The sequence below is a fragment of the Typopeltis vanoorti genome, chromosome 1, assembly GCF_054136105.1.
Source record: "Typopeltis vanoorti isolate ZY-2024b chromosome 1, IOZ_Tvanoo_1.0, whole genome shotgun sequence".
NCBI classification, from domain to species: Eukaryota; Metazoa; Arthropoda; class Arachnida; order Uropygi; family Thelyphonidae; genus Typopeltis; species Typopeltis vanoorti.
In genome coordinates, this window is record NC_143549.1 from 136,673,974 (window position 1) to 136,697,170 (window position 23,197).

The 23,197-nt window shown below is 36.6% G+C and overlaps 1 protein-coding gene across 3 annotated transcripts in view; it reads left to right on the forward strand.

Moving 5' to 3' along the window:
* The first annotated feature begins 769 nt into the window (after nt 1-769).
* bchs (WD repeat and FYVE domain containing 3 bchs) overlaps nt 770-23,197 on the forward strand; it is a 1,305,514-nt gene continuing 1,283,086 nt past the window's right edge. For all 3 annotated transcript variants that reach the window (XM_090399415.1, XM_090399420.1, XM_090399430.1), the window contains exon 1: nt 770-998. The gene's annotated coding sequence lies outside the window, so the exon portion shown is untranslated. The remainder of the gene's footprint in view (nt 999-23,197) is intronic.

A 23,197-nucleotide genomic window follows, 5' to 3' on the forward strand; every position in this document is an offset into this window, starting at 1 on the left:
CCGATGAGTCTTTGGACTCCCTGGAGGTGTCACGTGGTAATAACAGTAATAATAATATGTTTGCATACAGATTTTAAAAAAAAAAATGATGAGAAAAAGTTGTGTTACAGATTTTTCAATATCGTTTTCATCATTTGCAAACCCAATTTAATCATCATCATAAAAAAAAACAATGTGTACACTGTTGACAAATAGTAAAAATTTTTATCTAATGTTTTTTAGAAGTATTAAGGGCATGATTTTAAAGATGATTTGAGGTACATAAACACAAAGAGCCAATAGGCTTTAAATAAATAAATATTTAAATAATGATTTAAGGTATTCTATATTCAATGACAACGTTGCTCATGAATTCGCAGGATTTGGAAAGCCTTATTGAAATTTTAAATTTCGTCGTTTGGCAAAACAAACGACGAATAAAAAGATTTTGTTTGATAAATGTAAATAATAATAAAAAAATAGTTAATATTTGATTTTCGAAACTTATTTGATGTATCGCATTCATAGCTGTCAGTTAATGACTGAGTGTGATTCATATCAAGGATTTTCAAATAATTTTAGAACAGTTTAAGTAACTCTACACATTGATTTGATAGATATTTATTTTGCCTTAGCCTAATGAAAATTCGTTCGATTACTTATTATAAAGTTAGTTCTATGCATTTTTATATAATAGTAAGAAATAACCTTTAATAGATCTGGGCGTTGCATGGCCTGTTTCGTCACTTTGGTGTGACAATTGACCCTGGAACGAGAATGTGGAATGGAGGAGTGTTAACTACTGTTTGACGCTTTTCACCGCTATGTTGTCGTATCGTGCTTTTATGTTTTTATTTTTTAGTACACAATTAGTTTTAGTATTGTCATTCATAATGTGATGATCATGGCGCTTCAGAGTGTATACGAGATGTAACATGGTTGTGTAATGAAATTTGTTGAAACTAACCTGTTAGTTATTTTTTTGGGAGTTATTCAGGTGTCACTTGTCTGAAAAAGAGGTAAGTTAACAAGTTCATTGATTTTACTGTGGGTTTTTTGTTTTGGATATATCTATAGATTTGGTCTGATTTTTCACTCTGTTTATTACTAATAATTTGATCATTTTCCCCAAATTACACTAAAATCTAGAAACGTTTTCACCTCCCAACCCATGCTGTGGCGATTATTAAATTCCTCTTCCATTATTACTGTTAATCACTATCAGGAGCAATGCACAAAGTTTGGTAATCAATTTACATTATTAAATAATATGTGAACTTGATATATAATATGTGAGAAATGCAAAATGATTATAAATTAAATATTTGAGTAATTTATATATTTAAGAATGTAATTTAATTACTCTACCTTTCGGTAAAATTTTCTTATGAGAACTTTTAATTTGAAGTTAGACGTGACCCTTTTAGTTTAATTTTAAAAAATACCTATTTAAAATATATATATCTTCTGCAGTATCCTTGGTGCAGCTTATAACCCCTTGAACTTAATGAGGTGTCATGCAATAATTATGGATTTAGGGATATGCTTAATTGCAATGTGTGACTCCTAACATCCATTTCCTGATTTGGATTTCTGCATGTGTTGATTATTATTCTCTCTTTTATTCAAATCCATCTACGACTGATTTGGTATTTTTACTAGAACATATTTAATTTCATGGATGGGTTAATAGTTAGATAATATGGGAAAAACTTGCTTTACAGGCCAAAGATTGAACTTTTTTTAAGCCACTTCATCCTCCAGTAAGAGCTGTTGCTGATCTTACATTCTTGCATAACTGTTGTAGTTATTTCAGGGTTACTAATCCTTTTTTGAAAATGAAAGTTATGTAGACTGGGTAAAATTAAGAAGTTTGATGTAACATGTTAACTTCTCCCATGTTATTGTAGGCTTTGTCCCTTTTCCTATATATTTCCACCCAAATAGGTCCAGTTATGTGTGTTTACCTATTGCATCCATTTATTCAAAACCAGATGGATATTTTATAAATAGCAATGACCTCGATTAGAAAGGAAACTGATAAAGAAAAAGTAAGCCTATTGATGCCTACAAGTAGAGTATCATTTTTTTTTTTTTTAAAGAACAGATAATAGACAATTTAGATGAAATTGAGGACTTGGATATTATTATGAGAGGAAATTAGATGTTTTTGTTTTTGGTGAGACAAAGTGTAAAAAAAAAAAAAAAAAAAAAAACATGGAAAGGAATTAAGAGCAGATGATGTCTTGTTTTAGGGTGACAACTAGGCAAAAAAAATGACATTAATTTTATTATCAGTAAAGAAGTAAATGGCAAGGAGTAAACTATCATACCTTTTTTAATATTATGGAGTTAAAGGATAATTAATTTGTCAGAGAAAAGCCATGGTCAAAGATTTAGATTTTTTTTTCATGAGAAATTATATCATAATTGGAATGAAGCTGGTTGGTTTTGGATTTATAGCTGAAACAACTTAGACTATACTAACTGAATGCTACAGAAGCTTTTTGGAAACTGCCGATGTGAGGAAAGATAAAATGGAATTTATTCTAATTTATTATTTTCAACCATAATAAAGAATAAAGCAGGAGAAACGATGAACATCAAAGTTTTCCCAGCTGTTAGCGGAAATCAGAAGCTCTTTTTAGCCACATTTAAATTGGATAAATGCAAGTTAAATGTGGAAAATAACTGCAGTAAGAAAATTAAAAATAGAAAGCTTAAGCAGCATATACTGAAACATTATTATTATTATGCGACACCTCCAGGGAGTCCAAAGCCTCATCGTGGCTTTGGACTCCCTGGAGGTGTCCAAAGCCATGATGAGGACCTATTCTATATCTCTTCTCCACCACTCAATTCACCAATTGCAACTAACCATAACTACATCAACACCATCTACCGCCTGCCACCACCACTAGTATTTCCACAGACAATCACAAACATCTATGCACACAGCGGGATTTGAACACAGCCTTTTGGCTGGAGAGCGGATACGCTAACCGCTCGGCCACCCAGGCCAGCGATAAAGCAATATACTGGAAGATATACTGATAATAAGCAAGAATTGAGTCACGGATTGTGGTCACTCATGAAAAGGAAAAGAAGCCCATTGCTGGACAGAGGGAATTGAAGCACTGTATCAAAATAAATAAATAAATAAATAAAAATGTATAAAGACCAGGTGAAATAAAGATGATAGAATTATAATAAATTTAGTTTAATCCTTTATCCAAGTGTAAGCAAACAAAGTTTGCACCTGAAGTATCTTCAGAACCGAGGCAACTCGTAAAGGTAGACCAAGCTCTCAATATTACTTCTCCATTGCTTCCACCTTGGTATCACCACCTCTGGGTCTGGCTCCCACTGATGAGACTTCAATAAAGGTCGAAACCAGTCTGGGTAGTGGCCCTTCCTTTAATGCATAGCATTATACATGTCTGCAAGGAGATGTGCTTTGCATTATGGGAGATACTAAGATAAGGAGTGATGAGAGCTTGGTCCACCTTTACCATGAGTTGCCTCAGTCCTGAAGATACTTCAGGCATAAATTTTGTTTGCTTACACTTGGATAAAGAATTAAACTAAATTTATGATGATAGAATTGTTCATAGTGAATGGAAGAACCATGCAAAGAGAATAGCTAAGGAGGAAAGATAAAAAGTTTGGTTTTCAGTTTTCATGTGAGTTATTACGAGGAAGATATTAATGCGAATAAGGTGTTTTGCAGATTAATGAAGAAGAAAATGCAGAATAGAACATCCCCTTGAATTTTTCCATTTTTTTTTTTATTTTCCATTATTGCTTTGCTTGATTTAAAGGGAATTATTGACCAGTATATAATGAGGGCTTGAGAACACAGTGTAGTAACTATAGAGAAATGACATTATTGTGTTACTGTGCAAAGATTTATGAGAAGAGGACTATGGATTATGACAACAGGAATAAGATAAACTGAAAAAAGGCCTAATTAGGAACAACAAATTAGTTTTAGAAAGGGGCAGCATATTTGAAAATGATGGGAAAACATTGGAAATTTGGAAGAAATGCTTTTTAATGGCATTTCCAGATTTTTTTTTTTTGTAAGAAAAGTAAAATGCATATGATCAAAAATATGTATTTATTAAATGTGAGAGTTGCGTGAAGACCAAATTTAGTGAATTCAGAGTAGGCGGCATTTAAAAATGGATTGCAACAAATATTACTTCACTGCTGTTTATTGGAGTGGTGAGCAGATCCTAATACCATTATTTCATTGCTGTTTATTATAGTGATGAACAGGTGAAAGAGCTATTGACACAGTGAAAGGAATTACTGAAACACAAACAAGAAATTAATGTAAACTGATGAAATTAATGTAAATGTATTAACTGATGGTTTGATATAGTTTAACAGATAATCTTCAGTGATAAATCAAACAAGGTAGAAGCTACAAACTGGTATAATACAGTGCAGTAGATGGTGAGATGTGATTTTAAAAACAAATCAGAACCCCCCCCCCCCCCCCCAAAAAAAAAAAAAAAACTGCTTATGATTGATAAGAATTAGGACTGGTAAGGAAAGCGGTTGTTACAATTCAAATTTGGGCAGTGTAGTAATGTTTCAGTACTGTCCATGAACAAATTTTCAAATTGAAGTGGTGCTGATGAAGTAGATAGTTTTCTGAACCAGAAGATTTACTTCAAAGCCAGCCTTTCTCTTGTACATAATCAACTTTGAGCATTCAAATGGAAATTTGTATTTAAAATTTGCTGTATCACTGAGCTACAAGAGAGAATTACCTCCATCTTAGACTCCAGCCTGCTAAATATAGTTCTGTGCATATCCAGATGAGCTCTCCACCACTCTTTCAACAGATACCATTTTCAGATACCATTTTGAACATAAATTTTACTCCCTCTTGACTAAGCAAAGACCAGCCATATCAATCCTGATTTAAAAAAACAAAAAATCTAGATTTTTGTCCTCAAAATCAAATGGCATGTACCACCATTTTTAGTGATGATAACAAGCTATAAATTATATATTTAGTTTAATCCTATATCCAAGTGTAAGCAAACAAAGTTTGTGCCTGAAGTATCTTCAGGACTGGGGCAACTTGTGGCAAAGGTGGACTGACTTCACATCACTTGCCTTAGTATCAATGATACTAAGTAAAGATGATAAGCTTTGACAGAAATTTCTTCTGTACTACTCGACTAAACTTTCTATTTCATTTCTCTTACAAAATTTAAATTTTGAAATCTGTAAGTTACATTAATGATTTACCTGTTACCAAAGCTGACAACAGAAGAGCCACTATAATTATGGATACTTCTGATTACAACAGAAAATTTTCTTCTATGCCACAGAACCACATACTAGAAAATTGATCGCAATCAGACTGATAGACAGATAAACATGAATTCTCTAGAAGTTATCAGCCTTGATTTTATATAAGTAACATGCAACGCAGTTGAAAAATATTTAATTAAGGTAGATTAACTACAGATATTTTGATTCACTAGTGTAATAGTTTGAAATCAAAAAATTAAACAGCAATAAAGGTATGTGGAGAATGGAATCTTTTCTTATATACAGTTGAGAGACCAGGTAAAAAACTAGTACTAGTAGAATCAATTGAATATGTATGCATGTGGTGAAAAAAAAAGTTTTTTTTTTTTTTCTCTCTCTTTTTTTTTTTTTTTAAATCATATGCATGCACACTTTAGATCCTAATATATTTTTTTTTTTTGCTACTGGATGTAAGCAGAGATTCAATTTTCTCATATGTTTACATTGTTGTTTAATTTTTTTAATTTCCAAGTATATTACACCGACAGTGATTCACAGTACGTGAAGCAAAATATCTGTAGTTATTCCATCTTCATTAAATATTTTTCAACTGTGTCTGTGTTACTTGTATAAAATGAATAACACAGTTATCTCTCAGTAAGTATCACCCTTGATGAAAATTCTCTCAAAAAACTTTTAGATTAATTTTGCTGGGTATCTTTCTTTAGTCCATTTTTAATTGTAATGACTTCTTCTTATTGCATAGTTAAGTACTTAATCTCACCTTTTAAGCTCTCAAAGTAGCAATATCCACTCTGTTATACCTTGACAATAAACTTGTCAGACTTCCTAACCATAGATAAAAATTTTTCTCTGCTGCATACTGATATACTTATCAGTTTCGATATTCAGTCTTTGTTAACAGATGTTCCTCTCATTGAAACTCTTGAGTTATTACATTCCTTTCCTCTAGACAAATAGTTTGAAATTTTGTAATCCACTCTAGCTCCTTTGCTTGCCAAAATAAACTTAGAGACAAAGATACCTCAGTGGGGAGCTCTCTTTTGCCTTCATTAACAAATTTCTACTTTGAGCATTTAAAAAACTCCCTGTTCTTCTCCATACAATCCCATTTATTATTTTGGGTATACTCTTGGATAATGTGGATGGTGTTTTTTGAAGTCCTACCTTGAAGATACCCTGTCCTCATTTTTAACTAAAATCAACAGCTCGTGTCTTCATGTTAACTTCACGGTGGAGATAGAAAAGGATGGAATATCAGCTTTCATAGACATTCTACTCTTTTTCTCTCTCTTCTTTATTCTGAACACTGATTATTGCAAACTGATCTTTACTACACACAGCAAGATTCAGTACATCATCTGTCTCAAAAAATAGGCATCATCATAACCTGACTAAATCAAGCTCATGTTGTCTACTCCAACCTTTCAGATCTCAAAGTAGAACTGAACAACATCCAGTGTATTATACAACAGAATGGTTTTTCCCTTGGAAGATACAGCACATTTTTGACTTTTACAAGCCTGTTCCTAACAACCCAGAACTGGTACAGAGAATTCTAATTGCTTATGTTTCTCTTATTACTGAACTAGTCTTGGAGATCCTGAAGAAATGTACTACATATTTGTTCCAATCAGCAGACTCTCCTGGTTACCTTCCACTGAGCATAAACAGCCTTCTCCTTCTCTCCCTGCTGTGTGTACCAAGTTCCCTGTGATTGCCATCTCTTTTATGTTGGACAGATGGAACGTTCTGTGGAAAAAAGACCACAAGCACGCTAATTGTATATCACCTATATACACCTCTAAGGAGTCCATGGACTTATTGTAGGAGAGCACTCCACTTTATACATCCCACTATCTACACCACTTAAACCTCCATCTATAAACTGTGTCATAACCCATCAACTACACATAATGCCATCTACCTCCATTAATAGTATTTTTTGCCTGTAAGCTATATTTACAAGGGCTGATTTGCTGTATATGGGATGGAAACCTTTCTATGGTCATGAAATTGGCTAACTAGTTATATAAAGATTCCTCTCATCACAACGAGAGCGTAAATAGATGTAAATATGCTAACAACCCATTTGGTTGTCGTGTTGAATGCATGTAAGATGTAAAAGTGGGAGTTTGGTAATTTGTAGAATATAGTTCCATCTGAAAGGCTTTGTCTCTTGATGGAAAGCTGATAAAAAATAAGGGGAAAAAAATCAAAGGGTGCATCCAAAAGTACTGTTTAAAAGAGAACAATTAGTTTGAAGGATAGGAACTTGAATGCCATCTACGATGTGGAGAACATTTCATAACAGTTTTTTGTCAAAAGGTATATGTTATTATATCTGCAATATCAGCATATTATCTCTTAGAAATGTTTACATGTCTCTGGGATTTCTGCTGCAAAACACACTGCTAAAACATTCATTTGACCCATATTTAGTTTCACTTCATGATGTTAGCTATCTTAGTGCAGTCCTAAAAAAACATTAAATTTAAGTTGCTTTAAATAAGCAGTTGATGGGTAAAACAATGTTCTTATAGTGAACGATAGATAGGGCGAATTGGCAGCTGGAGTGTTTGCAAAAATGTTTACCAAGCGTACCAACTAATAAACTGCAAAAGTATGATAAGAAAAATAAGAGTATGATCGTGAGTGTAAACAAAATGAAAGAGCGAGTATTGTACAGAGATTCTTTAGTAAGAGGTGTGATAGATGACAGTTTGACAAAATCGTACAAACCTGGTGCGAACAAGGATGTAAGCATGTCTATCAGAATACCAAAGCAGAGGATGAAAGAATTGATAGTAGTAGCAGGAACGAATGATTTGAAAGGAGACAAAATGGCTATGAGAGAGGACTTGAAGGAATTATTTGAGGTAGCAAAAGAGAAGAGAGAGAGTTAGGATGGCGAGTCTGTTGCCACGGTATGACAGTGAAGAGTATAGGAGGGGGGCCATAATTGCTAATGACTTTATGCGTGGATTATGCAGGAGGAGTGGTGTGGAATTTGTGGACGTGTGGAGCGAGTTCGATGGGTGAAAGGATTTATATAAGATGGATGGTTTGTATTTGAATGGATTTGGTGTATGGAGACTTGAAAAGATGTTGTTGAATGAAGTGGAGGTGCAAAATCAGGGAAACTACAGTTATTAAGGGGGGGGGTAGATATACAGACTTTAGGGAGACAGTTGAGTGTATGAATGTGTGTGTAATATGCCTGAGCAAGTACAAAGGACAACAAATCAGAATGGGATAGTTAGTATAAGGCATCAAAATAGTAATGGGACAAATGGGCCTCTGCAATTCATGTATACTAATTCTGAAGTATTAGGAACAAGAAGGAAGAATTTTTGGCCTTGGTTGGCTCTACCTGGCCACAGGTTATTGGCATTAATGAAACATGGCTGACAGAAGATGATATAGCAAGTGGGATTGAATGTGAGGGGTATAGTGTGTTCAGGAGTGACAGGGAGAATAAAATGTGGGGGGAGGAGTGTTATTGAGGATAGCTGATGAGCTGCAGCCAAGGAGAATAGAAGTTGAACTGCAGGATAGAGAAAAGAGCACTTTTGAGGGTATTTGGTGTGAGATTGAGGCTAGCAGAACAAAATATACAATTGGGTGCTGCTATAGACCAGGTGATGGAATAGATGGTGGAGATAGTATGCATAAGCAAATAGAAGAAATGAGTGGAAGGAGGGTAATTATTATGGGAGATTTCAACTAGGGTAACATTGATTGGAAGGAGGAGAGGACACATGGGAGGAAGGAATTGAAATTTATGTAGTTATTAAGGGATAACTATCTGTGACAGTATGTAATGGAAAATATTAGGGGTCAGAGAGTGCTTGACCTAGTAATTGCATTGCATCTGAGAATTTGGCTGTAATGAATATGACCACGTTGCCACCAATTGGTGAGAGTGATCATAGGGTCTTGACTTGGGAGGTGGCTAAAGGTGTGGAATTTACAATTAAGAACAGGGTACATGTGGAATTATCGGGCTGGTAAGTATAACAAGCTTAGGAGTTTTACATGCCATGGCGTATAACAAGCATGCAGTTTTACATGCCATGGCATGTAAAACTGCAAGAGCTTTTTTGTTGATAGTGCATGGGAGGTGGTTAGGAAGTGTTTTCAGGAGGCAATGGCTGACTGTATACCTAGAGTCTGAATAATAAATCAAGTATGGGTTAAATGGATGAATAACACCATTAAGCTTGAGTTACAAAAAAAAAAGAAACAACTGTGGAGGGAATTTAAGAAGAAAGGTGACCGGCATGCACAATGAACGGTATAAAGCGCAGGCCAGAAGGGTAACAAGTGTGGTAAGAAAAGCAAAAAACGGATTATGAAAGAACATTAGCCATGCAAGCTAAAGAGAATCCCAAACAGTTTTTTCAATATGTTGCAAGTAAAAGAAAAATTGTATACGGCAGAATGATTTTAAAGAATGCCAATGGTAGGTAGGTAACCGAATCAGTTGATATAGTGGAATTACTGAGCGAGCACTTTGCAAGAGTATATCATCCAGGTGGTGACATTGCAACAGCAGTCTTGAATTGTGGTGAACAAAGTGGAGGTGAATAGTCTATTACAAAACCTCAATGTCAATACATCTGTGGGATTGGATGGTATACCAGCTCGTGTCATACATGAAGCGGCTAAAGAATTGTCAGTGCCCTTGACCATTTTGTTTAATTTGAGTCTCGGGTCTGGATTAGTCCCAAAGGGGTGGAAAGAGGGGATAATAGTTCCACTGCATAAAGGAGGCTCCAAGACTGCTGTTGTAAATTACTGACCGATCAGCATATCAGAAATCGTTGTCAAGGTCTTGAAGAAAATAGTCAAGAGAAAAATACAGAATTGGATAGATGAAAATGGGATATATGGGGGACAGCATGGTTTTGTGAAGAATAGATTATGCCTCAGTAAGTTGCTCACATTTTATAACACAGTGATGGCTGAACTGGATAAGGGTAATGGGTTTACAGTAATTCTACTGGACCTTGCTAAGGCCTTTACCAGGATACCACATGGAATTCTAATCAGTAAGCTGCATCATATGGGGATGGATATAGGGTTGGTGAGATGGATAGGAGGGTGGTTGATGCGGCCTGTGACTAGTGGTGTGCTGCAGGGGCTCTGTTCTTGGACCACTACTTTTCAATTTGTTCATCAATGATATAGGAAAGGATCTGAGAGGCTGTTCATTTGTTTGCTAATGATGCAAAGTTGGGTAGAGCAATAGTGAGTGCACAGGATGTCAAAATTTTGCAGGATGATTTGGATAGTTTGGATGACTAGGCTAAGGAGAATGATGTCAATTTAATGTGGCAAAATGTATGGTTTGCATTTTGGGGTGAAAAGATTAGCAGCAGTATATCACATTGGTGGAACTGTATACTCCAGGAGATTGACGAGGCCAGGGATTTGGGAGTATTGGTGGATAGAGAGTTGAAATTTAGGGGGGCACATCGCAAAATTGGCTAAATCAGCTCATCAAATCACTTGGTTTCTGAAAAATACTTTAACAAGCACAGACAAACAGGTTATTGTTCCTCTGTATCAAGCCTTGATAAGACCCCATCTAGACTACTGTGCCCAGATATGGGTGCCAGAGTTTCTTCTTGATGGGGAGGAGGTGGAGAGGATCCAGAGACGAGTGACCAAGGTGATAGCAGGTCTATGGAATGAACCTTATGAGAACAGGTTGAAGATTTGTGGGTTGCAGAAATTGGTTGATAGGCAGAAAAGGGGTGATATGATTGAGATATTCAAATTACTGAAGGTTTCTATAAGATTAATTCAGAGGATATTTTTTAGAACAATATGGTGGTGGTGGGAGGACTAGGGGCCATACATGGAAGCTGGGCAAGAGTGTGGTTAGCAAGGGTGTTAGAGCTAGGTTTTTTACTTGGAGAGTGGTGAATGAGTGGAATAAGCTGCCAGAGTCTGTTGTAGATGCCATGACTGTAAATGAGTTCAAAGCGAAGTATGATAGATACTGTGTGAATGTCAAATAGTTGTTCTTGACATGATGTTAGGGCCTACCTCGATGAGTCTATGGACTCCTTGGAGTTGCCCGTAATAATAATGCAACATCTAACTTTTTTATTTTTGAATTTTTCAATCCTTTTTTTTATCTTTTTCTTCTCCATGAACACTTGGCTTCATATAAAACAAGGGGGGGGGCTAGGGGTCAGGAAGGAAGGAATCCATTATCATGTTTTTTTTTTTTTTTTGAAAAGCCGAGTTTGTATTCATTGGAGAAAGTAGTATTGTTGAGGTTTGTTCCAAAGAACAGAGGTACTTTCTATCTCTGTTCTTTGGTTCTTTGGAAGTGGATGAGAACTTGATTTGATAAGTTTTGGAGTGATCTATGTGCAGATGTTGATCTCAAGTGAATACTTCTGTTCTTACATGATTAGGAGTAGCTGGAATAGTAGTGGTGGGCCAGTTGGACCTAGTTAAGACCTAGATCTGTTTCTTCCAGAGCCTCTGTCTTCTGCCACCTCAGCTTTCTCACACCCTTCTTTTTCTGTTATTCTATGTCAAGCTAATTTAGACTTTCCTTTTTCCTTTTGAAGCCATGTCAAAATTACTATTGGAATATCTTTAATTCTCCATTCTCAGTACGTGTTCAATCCATTCCCATCTGCATTTTTTGATTTCACTGGTGGTACTTTTTTTGCTCAGTCAGGTAAATGGAGGGGCAGAATCAAGGTGAAAACAGGTGACTAGTGGTGTGCTGCAAGGTTCAGTGTTTGCACCATTGCTGTTTAATTTGTACATAAATGGTATAAGCTGAAAGGAAAATTCAGTTGTTTGCTGATGTGAAATTAGGTAGAGTAATAGTTAATCAAGGCGTGTGGAGAACTTGCAGGACGATTTTAATAGGCTGTCAGTATGGGCAAAAGATAATGAGTGTTAGTTTCATGTGGAGAAATGTAAATTTATGCATTTTGGGATAAATAGATTACAAGCTGTGTATCATATTCATGGCACTGTACTCCAGGAAATAAGTGAAGCTAGAGATTAGAGGTGGTGGTAGACAGACTTAAAGCTTAGAGGATGTATAGCTAAAGTTGCTAAGGTAACTTGGCTATTGCAGAACGCATTAACATATAGAGATAAGGAAGTTGTTATTCCTCTTTATAAGGCCTTGATATGCCCACATCTGAATTACTGTGCTCAAGCCTGGTCCCCCCAGGTTTCTTAGGGATTTATTTATTTATTTATTTTTATTTTTTTTATGTTGAGCCTATACATGAGAGGTGTTGGTTGATCAACCTATAGTACATTAGTACCGTATTTGGGTAAAAAAGGGTGAAGAAGAGGCGAGTAACCAAGATGGTGAGCAGCCTGTGAAATGTTCCCTATGCGGATAGATTGAGGGTGTGTGGATTGCAGAAGTTGGTTGATAGAAGAAAAAGAGTGGATACGATAGAAACATTTAAGTTGCTTAAAGGGTTTTATAGGATTGATGTTGAGGAAATGTTTCAGCACTTGGATAGAGGGACCAGAACAAGGGGTCATCCCTAGAAGTTGAATAAAAGTGTGGTTAGTAGGGGTGTGAGGACTAGATGTTTTGCTTGGAGAGTTGTGAATGGGTTGCCAGAGTCAGTTGCGAGTGCTTTGTCCGTTCAAGGAGAGTATGATAGATTGTGCGGATAGATTGGATCTCCTGTGATGAATCTTCCGACTCTATGGAGGTACCTGTATAATAATAATACATTGGGGTCAAACTGTTTTTAATATTTTACATGTGCATTTTGTTTGAAAAGTTTAGTTTCCTGTTTTTAGGTCACTTTCCAGATCTCTGATGCATATAATAATATGGCCTTAACATTGCTCTTGAAGATCTTTATTTTGGTTTTATTACGATATTTTAATGATTTCTATATATTATTTAATTTTCTGAAAGCAGTATTTGCTTTTGTCAATCTTTGCATTTTATACCTCTCTGTTCCACCTTCAGTATCTACAGTTGTATCCAAGTATGTAAAATTCTAGTTTATATTAGAATATTGATTGATTTTAATTTCTTTGTGGCATTTTCTGTTCAGTTTAAGAAAACTTTTGTTTTAGTCATTTATTTTAAGACCAACCTTTTCAGCTCTTTATTTTGATTATATCAAAATTATGTTGTCTTCATAATATAGATCTTCCAAGTGTGACATTTAATTCCTCTTCTGACACTAACTTTTCCCAGAATCCAACAATCACTATGTCTAACAGTAAACCAGACATTACATAATCATCTCACATCAATCCTTATCTCAAACCATTCTAATGTTCTCTGTGCAATAACACAAATTCTGCTTCTTTTATATATTTCTTTGAATATTTTGGCATATTTGGCAGGAATTCCATAACTGCTAATAATTCAGCAATGTTATCAGTACTGTTAAATGCTTTGGCAAACATCTATAAAATGAGCTTCTAAGTTCTATGCTTTGTTCACTGATGTTCTTTAAGGTAAAACGTTTGATGCACTGTACTCCTGCCAGTTCTAAAACCATCTTGTTCATGTAGTAATATCTTTTTTCTTTTCCTTTTAACCCTATTTATCAGTATTTTACATAACATTTTTGCAGTAAACTAATTCCCTTCTAATTTTCACACCTAGTGAGATCTCCTTTCTTTGGGATTATAGTTATCATTGCTTCTTTCCATTGTTCAGGTCTCTGTTTAGTTTCCTGTTAAAGATCAGTTGCAATTTTTCAGCAGCAATTTCTTTAGTTGTCTTAAATATTGCTATATTATCATTGCCACATGCCTTTCCACATTTTGTCTTCTCTGCTACATTCATTATTTCATTTCAAGATATTGTAATATTTAAATCTATGCTTATAGGAGGTTCTTCCATTACCAAACCTTTAATCACATCAGTCATATTGTTTTCTACATTTAAAATCTCATCAACATGTTCTTTCCATCTTCTTTGTTGGGGAGTGGAAGGAAGGCAAAGTGGTTCCTTTGCATAAAGGTGGTTCTAAGACTGCGGTAGTTAATTACAGATCAATCACCATTTTGGGAGTGGTGGTAAAAGTATTGGAAAAGTTTGTTAAGGACAGAATTCAAGAATATGATACTCTATGGGGGTCAACATGGTTTTGTTAAAGGTCGATCCTGCCTTAGCAATTTATTAACTTTTTATAATAGAATGACATCTGAGTTGGACAAGGGAAATGGCTACACCGTGATACTTCTGGATTTTGCTAAAGCTTTTGACAGGATACCACATGGAATACTGTTGCGCAAATTAGAGCAGATGGGGGTTGGATACTAAACTGGTAATATGGATAAGTTCATGGAGAGATACCAGAAAGTAGTGTATGGAGGAGCAGAGTCCAGGATAAGGCAGGTGACCAGTGGTGTGCCTCAGGGCTCTGTGTTTGGGCTGTTATTGTTTAATTTCTACATAAATGATATAGGAAATGGCTTGAAGGGAGATATTCAGTTGTTTGCTGATGATGCAAAGTTGGGTAGTGCAATAAAAAATCAAGCTGATATTTAGAGTTTGAAGGATGATTTAAATAAGCTGGCAAAATTTAATGGATGTCAGTTCAATGTAGAAAAGTGTAAAGCAATGTATTTTGGGTTTAAAAGATTACCAGCTGTGTACCACATTGATGGAATGGTACTCCAAGAGATTGATGAGGCTAGGGACTTCGGGGTGTTGATGGATAGGAAGATGAAGTTCAGAGGGCACATTTCTAAGGTGTCCAAGATTGCACATAGGATTACTTGGTTATTGAAGAACACACTAACATCTAGAGATAAAGAGATTATTATTCCCCTTTATAAGGCATTGATACTTCCACATTTGGATTACTGTGCTCAAGTGCTGGTCACCTAGATTCCTTGTAGGTGAGGAGATTGTGGAGAGGGTTCAGAGGAGAGTGACTAAGTTGGTGAATGATGTAAAAAATGCTCCCTATATTGATAGATTGAGAGCTTGTGGATTACACAGAAGATTGATGCAGGGGAAATATTTCAGCTGTGTGATAGTGATGGAAGAACAAGAGGTCATCCCTGGAAATTAAGGAAAAGTGTGGTTAACGAGGGTGTGAGAACTAAATTTTTTGCTTGGAGGGTGGTGAGTGGGTGAAATGCATTGCCTGACTCAATTGTGAGTTCTTTGTCTGTAAATGAATTCAAGAAGAGGTATGATAGATATTGTTTTGATAGTTTGGGTCTCCTGCGATGAGTCTACTGATTCCATGGAGATACCCATAATAATAATAATAATAATGAAACCTGTGGAGCATTCATGACTAAACATACACATGTAACCACAGTAATAAGATTTTTTAATAAGTAAATATTTCGAACTAAGTATCATAGAACATCGTCAGTACAGTTAATTTAAACAATACTAGGAATCATATAATTAGGGCACATGCTTACAATGGAATCTCTCTGTGCGTGCAATAGCATGTTATAGAATTAAATTAAAATATATCTAGAGAGAGAAAAAAAAAAGGTTATATTTAAATGAGATAACATATATAAAATCATTTTGCACAATTTCCCAGACTTAAGGGATAGTAAATACGTCATTACGGTTCAATTTGGGTCTGTGGCAAAGGGCTTCAGCACTTTCTTTATATAAATGTTCATCTTTATATAAAGATGTATGTAGAAGTTTGGTCTTTTTCTAATGGATCCTGTGGTTTGGGTTTTCAGTTTCGTGTTGTGCGAGGCCAGATTTTTTTTTGCTGTTTGATAAGACGGATATATCCCTGTCTGTCCATAGTAGGATAATTACTGAACATGGGACCTCATACACACCAGGTAGCATCAGAGGTGAGAGTTTGTCCATAATTGTAGATCTGGTTGATTGGTTTGTATGTAGCAGCCAGATTTTTGGATTGTATCCATTTTGTATGGCTGTATTTTTGATTATTTCCAATTCTTGGTTTAAAGAACCTTCGGAGGAGCAGAATCTGTGTGCTCTGGTTACTAATGATTTAATGATGCCAAATTTCTGAGATGGATGGTAAGCAGAAGAATTGTGAATGTAGCGTCCTGAAAAAGTTGGCTTTTGATAGACAGAGGTAAAGATGGAACCATTTTCTTTCCTTTGGATTTGTACATCCAGGAAGGAGATACTCTGTGGAGATTCTTTTTCTCGGATGAATTTGATGCACGGATGAAGGAGGTTGATTTTATTTAGAAACAAGTGTAGTTCTTGTTAAGAATGATCCCAGATAGCAAAGACGTCATCGACATATCATAGCCAGATTTTTGGTTTAGGATTAAATGTGAATATTTTTTCTTCAAGGTGTTCTAGAAAAAGATTGGCCAAGTTTGGTAATAAGGAGACCCCATTGCTGTTCCTTCCTCTTGCTTGTAAATTTTCTCTTCCAAGTGAAGTATCCAGACATAATAATAAATTTGAATAATTCAACAATATCAGATGGAAATTTTTGAGTTAGTTAGTCTATCGTTTCCTTATGCAAAGTATTAATGAAGAGGGAGACAATGTCGAATCTAATTAGCATGTCAGTTTCCAACAGTTGAATGTCTTATTTTTGCATGAAACTGTGGAATTTTGTGCCATTCCTCTTTCTTCTGATCCTGAATAGAGTCTTCTTCTTCGCGTTATTCCCGCTTCCAATGCAGGGTCCGCGTGTTACTTAGATGCGACAATTTGTTAGTACTACTCCCAACCGACCCGTCGCCTGGTCTGCCGCTGGGGAGATATATTTTTGACTGTAGAGGTGTATGTTCACGGGGCCGGTTTGCCTGTTTGCGGGATGAAAAACGCCAGATAAACTGGTGGAAAAAACCCTACTGACCGCGCCCAAGACTGGCTAACTTGGCTATGCCTGAGGAAGATCCTCAAATTCCTCACGTCTACAACGGGAATCGAACTTGGGACACTCCTTCCCCAGTCATATGGTTGCGAAGCGCAAAGCCACTAGGCTAACCGCGCGGTTGATCCTGAATAGAGTATCTGATATTAATCTACAGTTCCCACTCTTCCAAAGCCCGTTCATTTAAGTTCACTTATTCCTAAAATATATATTCTGTACTTTCCCATTCCCTTAACTTCTTGTGTCTTTCTAGTTGGAAACGTAGTTGTTCTAACATTCCATGTTGGAATTAGCATTTTTCTGTTTAGGTAGAAGGGGTGACCTCATCTGTTTTTAAATTCATTCATCTAGACATGGCTTGAAAAATGCACTTGTCTGCTTGTCCTTGACAAGTGAGAGCTGGTAACCAGTTAACCACTTGCAACGTAACCAGTTGATCGTTGCACAGCAACCTAAAATATATGGAGCAGGCAGTGGTAATTAGATTATTTCTTACCCAGTGATGGAATATGCAGAATTTGACTTGTTAATAATGGATATTAAAACTTTGAAATTTGAGGAAGAAGTGTTTATTTTCCCACAATATATCATTATATATTGATTCTAATCTAAATGTTTCTTCGGTGTTTTTGAGTTTTCACTGTGTCATATGACATCACTGGCACTGTGTTTTGGAGCCAATCAGAATTCAGAAACTCACTAAAGGAAGTTATAAATTAAAAATAAATTATTAACATCTGACATCCATGGAGTCAGAGACATCATAGGAGGTACACACTATCGCAATCCAGCTCTGCCTTAAACTGATTCAGTGTGTCTACATTCACTACACACACACTCAGGCAATGCATACCACTCAACAGCCCTCTCCATGTAAAGAACCTGTTTCTCACTTCTCTGCTCACACCCTCCTTATACAGTTTCCAGGAATGGTCTCTTGTTCTATTCCTCCCCCCTTCCCATTCTGTGAAAAATCTCTTCCATGTCAACCTGATTACCCCTGACTAATTTATACGGCACAATCACATCCCCCCCCCTTCTGTTCATGATGCTTTGCAATTTACATTCTCTTTCCCAATCTGTCCTTGTAATCCACATTCCAAAGACCACTTTTGTGAATCTTCTTTGTACCCTTTCTAACATATCATCGTCACCATGAACACCCAGTGACCAAATCTGTGCACATTGAGGCCTGATCAAGATCTTATACAATGACATCATAACCTTTATTTCTGCATGTCAGGGTCCTTCGCATCATTGCCATTATTCGATGTGATGTCTTCACTAATTGTGTAATGTGGCCCCTGAATTTCAGGTTCTTGTCCAGTACCACTCCCAGATCTCTTATCTCCTCTACCTCCTTTAAAGTTCTCCACCAAGTGTATACTTTGCATCCCATCATTACTTTCAAATTTCCAAATTTCAAAACCTTATACTTCACAATATTGAACTGTCACTTACCTGCCCATTCATGCAATCTATTGAAGTCTTCCTGTAATGCCATAAAATTTGCTTGACTCTGCATTGCTCTCTCCCCAATTTTGCATCATCTGCAAACATCTGCATATCACCAGTTAAACCTATTCCAATATCATTAATATACAAATTTAACAACAATGTTCCCTAAACTGACCCCCTGCGGCACACTTCTAGTGGCATTCCTCTTTTCAGATACTGCACCCCTATATGCAACTTTTCAATACCTATCTGACAGCCAGTCACTGATCCAACGCAGGAGTCTGTTATTCAATCCCATCCATCCAAAATCTAAGTATACCACTGTATACGCATCTCCCATGTCCAAGGCATTTGTCATCTTGTTGTAGCCTCTCTCTGTGGGGCACCTGTTTGTGATAGAGGGAACCTCCCAATGATGGCCCTTTTCATTCTTCCTCACTCTCTCTCTCTCTTTACTTTTTCTTCATGTATTCTTTACTTCTCCTGAGTCTTTTTCTATCCTTTCTTCTAGACTATCACTGGAATCTAATGCCTCCTGCCGCCACGTTTGCCGTATTGTACGACCCATGGATATCCGGAAAGGGGGGATCCTGGTAGTCTTGCACTACTTTGGCATTTGCTTTCGCAAGATGGGCTGTCCTGGACACCCCAACTAGGATCAGTCATCTAGTGGGCTTACCTACAAGGGTCAATGGTGTTGCAGTAAGTCTCACCCTGTAGTCCAGGGTCGGGATCCAAGGCTTGCTGTTGTGCTGGTATAGCGTCTGCAGTAGACCTGGTGTTCCATTTCTGAGTGCAGCCATTGCTTGCGGGTAAATGGGCATCCATGTGTCGCTTTTGGTGGGTGGGGATCTATGGCTATGAACCAAAAACTCCTCGAATATGAATTCTTCATTTTCAAATGTTTTAGAGGTCCTAACAAAGTCCCAACCAAATACTGATACCGTAGATACATTGTTTAGTAACAGAAGTAAGAAACAAACGATATATAATACTTTTATTTCATATGGCATTCCCCTTTCCTCTCCAATTTCTTAGAATGGATTAAGCCCTCCTAATGAGAGATTAAATATGTATTTTATGACTATAACTGTGTGTGTTTTCACGGGACTGCTTTGCCTGTTCTGAGGGAAAAAGCTGAGTTTTGGGTGGAAAAAACCCTCTACTTCCGTATGAGACCAGCCTACTCACCTTTAGTCAAAAAAGACCAGATAACGGTTCTTCACTTCATGGATGGAATCGAACCCAGGTCTTTCTGATCATCTATCATTCATCTTGGGGGGGGGGCACATTACAAAAGTGGCTAAATCAGCTCATCAACTCACTTGGTTGTTGAAAAATACTTTGACGAGCAAAGACAAGCAAGTTATTGTTCCTCTGTACCGAACCTTGATAAGCCCTCATCTCGACTACTGTGCCCAGATTTGGTCACCTAGGTTTCTTCTTGATGGGGAGAAGGTGGAGAGGATCCAGAGGCAAGCGATCAAGATGATAGCAGGTCTATGTAATGAACCTTATGAGAACAAGTTGAAGATTTGTGGGTTGCAGAAATTGGTTGATAGGCAGAAAAGGAGAGAGATGATTGAGACATTCAAATTGCTGAAGGGTTTCTATAGGATTAATTCAGAGGATATTTTTGAGATCAGGACTGGTGGTGGGAGAACTAGGGGACATCTATGGAAGCTGGGCAAGAGTGGTTAGCAAGGGTGTTAGAGCTGGGTTTTTTACTTTTAGATTGATAAATGAGTGGAATAAGCTGCCAGAGTCTGTTATGGGTGCTATGACGGTGAGTGAGTTCAAGGCAAGGTATGATAGATACTGTGAGAATGTTGAATAGTTGTGTGGACATGATGTTTAGGCCCTCCCTTAGTGAGTCTAAGGACTCCCTGGAGTCACCCATAATAATAATCTCTATTGAGTGAGCTAAGGAGGCTCTTTATATGATAAAGAGCCTCTGTATAAATGTATGAGTGTTTTTGATCATCCATTCAATAGGTGAAAAGCCAATTGTCACTCTTCTTTATTCAAAAGGGTTTAGAAGGACTGGTGGAACCTCCGAAAACTTTTAAATTACGTTCTGATGATATCCTTGTGGACACATTATGTCAGCAACACTTTGAGAAACTACTGGTAGCAACATCAGTTGGTAGAATACCAGTCATGGTAACTCCTCATAAAATACTCAATTCTTCTACAGGAGTGATACCAGAATAGGATCTTCTTGATGTTCCTGATGAGGAGATATGTTCAGAGTTTAAAGATCAGGAAGTGACAGGTGTGAGGTGCATCCTGATACATAGGGATGGTCACCTGATTCCAACCAGAAACATTCCTTACTTTTGATACATCTAAACCTTCAACATCTATAAAAGCAGGATATCTCAACTGTCCTGTTAGAGTGTATAACCCTAATCTGTTAAGATGCTTTAAATGTCAGAAATATGGGCATGTTCAAAAACTGCCTGTTGCCTCTACCACCTGTACCTATTATGGTAGTAAAGCGCATGATAACAAATCTTGCTCTAGATAAGATGCTTTAAATTTCAAAGTCAAGTCTATAAAGTCTAAATAATAGGAAAATTTTTTACACTGGAACTATCGTGGGTTTTGCCAGAATATTGATGATATCAAGATATTGTTGCAGAAACACAAACCTTTCTGTTTCTGTCTACAGGAAATATACATAAGACCCAGTGAAGACCCTACCTCCAGGAATTTCACTGTGGTATGAAAGGACAGAACTGGAGGTGGTCCTGCTCATGGAGGAGTATTTATCCTAGTGTGCAGTCATTCCTTTCTATCCTGTCCAACTTAATAGTTCTAGAGTATTGATTTGCCTATCCGTAGGATTTCTTATTATAGTATGTTTAATTTCCTTATAACATATTGCCAGAATCACTTACGTTTAATTTTAATGTCTTTATTTGTAAAATTTTCAAATAAGTTTCATAGCCATTGTCAATACAATTATAGGAAACACAAAAAAACAAGAATTCAGTTGAAAGCATGTGATATTATGTGCACTATTGGCTGCAGGAGAATAGCTCCATCTGCATTAACAGATATTTAAAATAAATCACAATAATATAATTTAGTTAATAAATTATTTTTAAATACAAACAAAAAAAATGTAATTACACTTAAGGAATACATGAATGGTGAGTATAACTTTTCACACTTGAGAAAGTTTTAGGCAGTCACTTTTGTTCAAGTTTTGGTTGTGAATGTGTGCTTCACAGCTTTCTTTGTAGAGTCTTTCCAGAAGAAAGTAACTTTTGTGTAAAAATTTTGTTTTGTTCCACTGAATCTTGTGTTTTGTAGATAATGCATGGCTGGCTAAACTAGATTTATATACAAACCACAGGATTCATTGGAACAATTAGAGTGGGAAGTACGCTATCTTGGCCATATCATCAAGAACAGGGTGTTTCCCCAAAGCTGTTTCTTAAGTGTGACACTTTTTTGCTATCAAAGTTAACTCGATCACCAAACACCTTCCTCCCACTGTAGACGATGCTCTATATGTTGATGGCTAATTGAAAGACAACTTCAGCAAGCAATTTATCATGTTTCTCTGTAGGCTCTTAGTAATGGTTTCGGGTTTTAAACAGAAAAAAAAGTGTCACTGTACATTTCTGTTGAAAATGCATTCTTCACCCAGATCCCGAATTAAGAATGTGATGAACTGTTATTCCCAGTAGCTACAGAAACCAAGTTCTTAGTCTTTGGAAAACTCATCTTTGGAAAACTTGCATACCTCACACACATTCATCAACTAAGAGAAAAGTGCAAGAGAGCATCGAGTCTCCTTCGTACTGTATCCTCTACTGAGTGGGGTGCAGAATGATCTTTATTGCTTTGTCTTTGTGCACTTTTATGCTCACAGATGGAAGATCATGGGCTCAAGTTTGTGGTTCTGCAAGGCAGAATAGCCTTCAATGGTTGGATCCCATTGATCATTAGCACCTAGCTGGTTCACTGTTTCAACATAAAGACTGAGTGGGTCTTTATGTTGAAACAGTGAACCAGCTATATCACTGAGACAATTATACCCTAAAGATAGTCTCTTTCAGATCATCTTACATGGACTAGTCTCTTTTCTTTCTCTACATTAGGAAGCTCAATATCACACATCAAACTGCCAAACATCCTTTTGGTATGCATGTTAAAGAGACTATACAAGCTACTGGCATGAATGTTGACAACATTGCCTACACTAAACATAGCACCATCCCTCCATGGCAAGTTTGCACTCCATCCTGCAACTTCTAACTTTGTCAACTACAAGTCTCATACTCCATCATCTGTCTACCTGAAATTGTTTAATGCATGCAGAGCAGCCCACTCTGATTTCCTTCCCATCTGTATTGATGATTCAAGAATTGATACTTATGTTGGCAGTGCTGCTGTGTTTCAGATCCCACCTGATTGCAGTACTTATACAGCAGAGTTGTATGCCATTCAGCTTGCACTTGTGCATATAAAAGAAAACTGCTTCCAAAAGTGTGTAATTTATACAGACTCATTGAGCTCTTTACAGGCTGTCTCCTCTCCTATGTATAATCTGCATCCAGTGCTGTATGAGGTGTTATTATACAGCAGAGTTGCAATGAAACAAAATGAAAACCTACAGT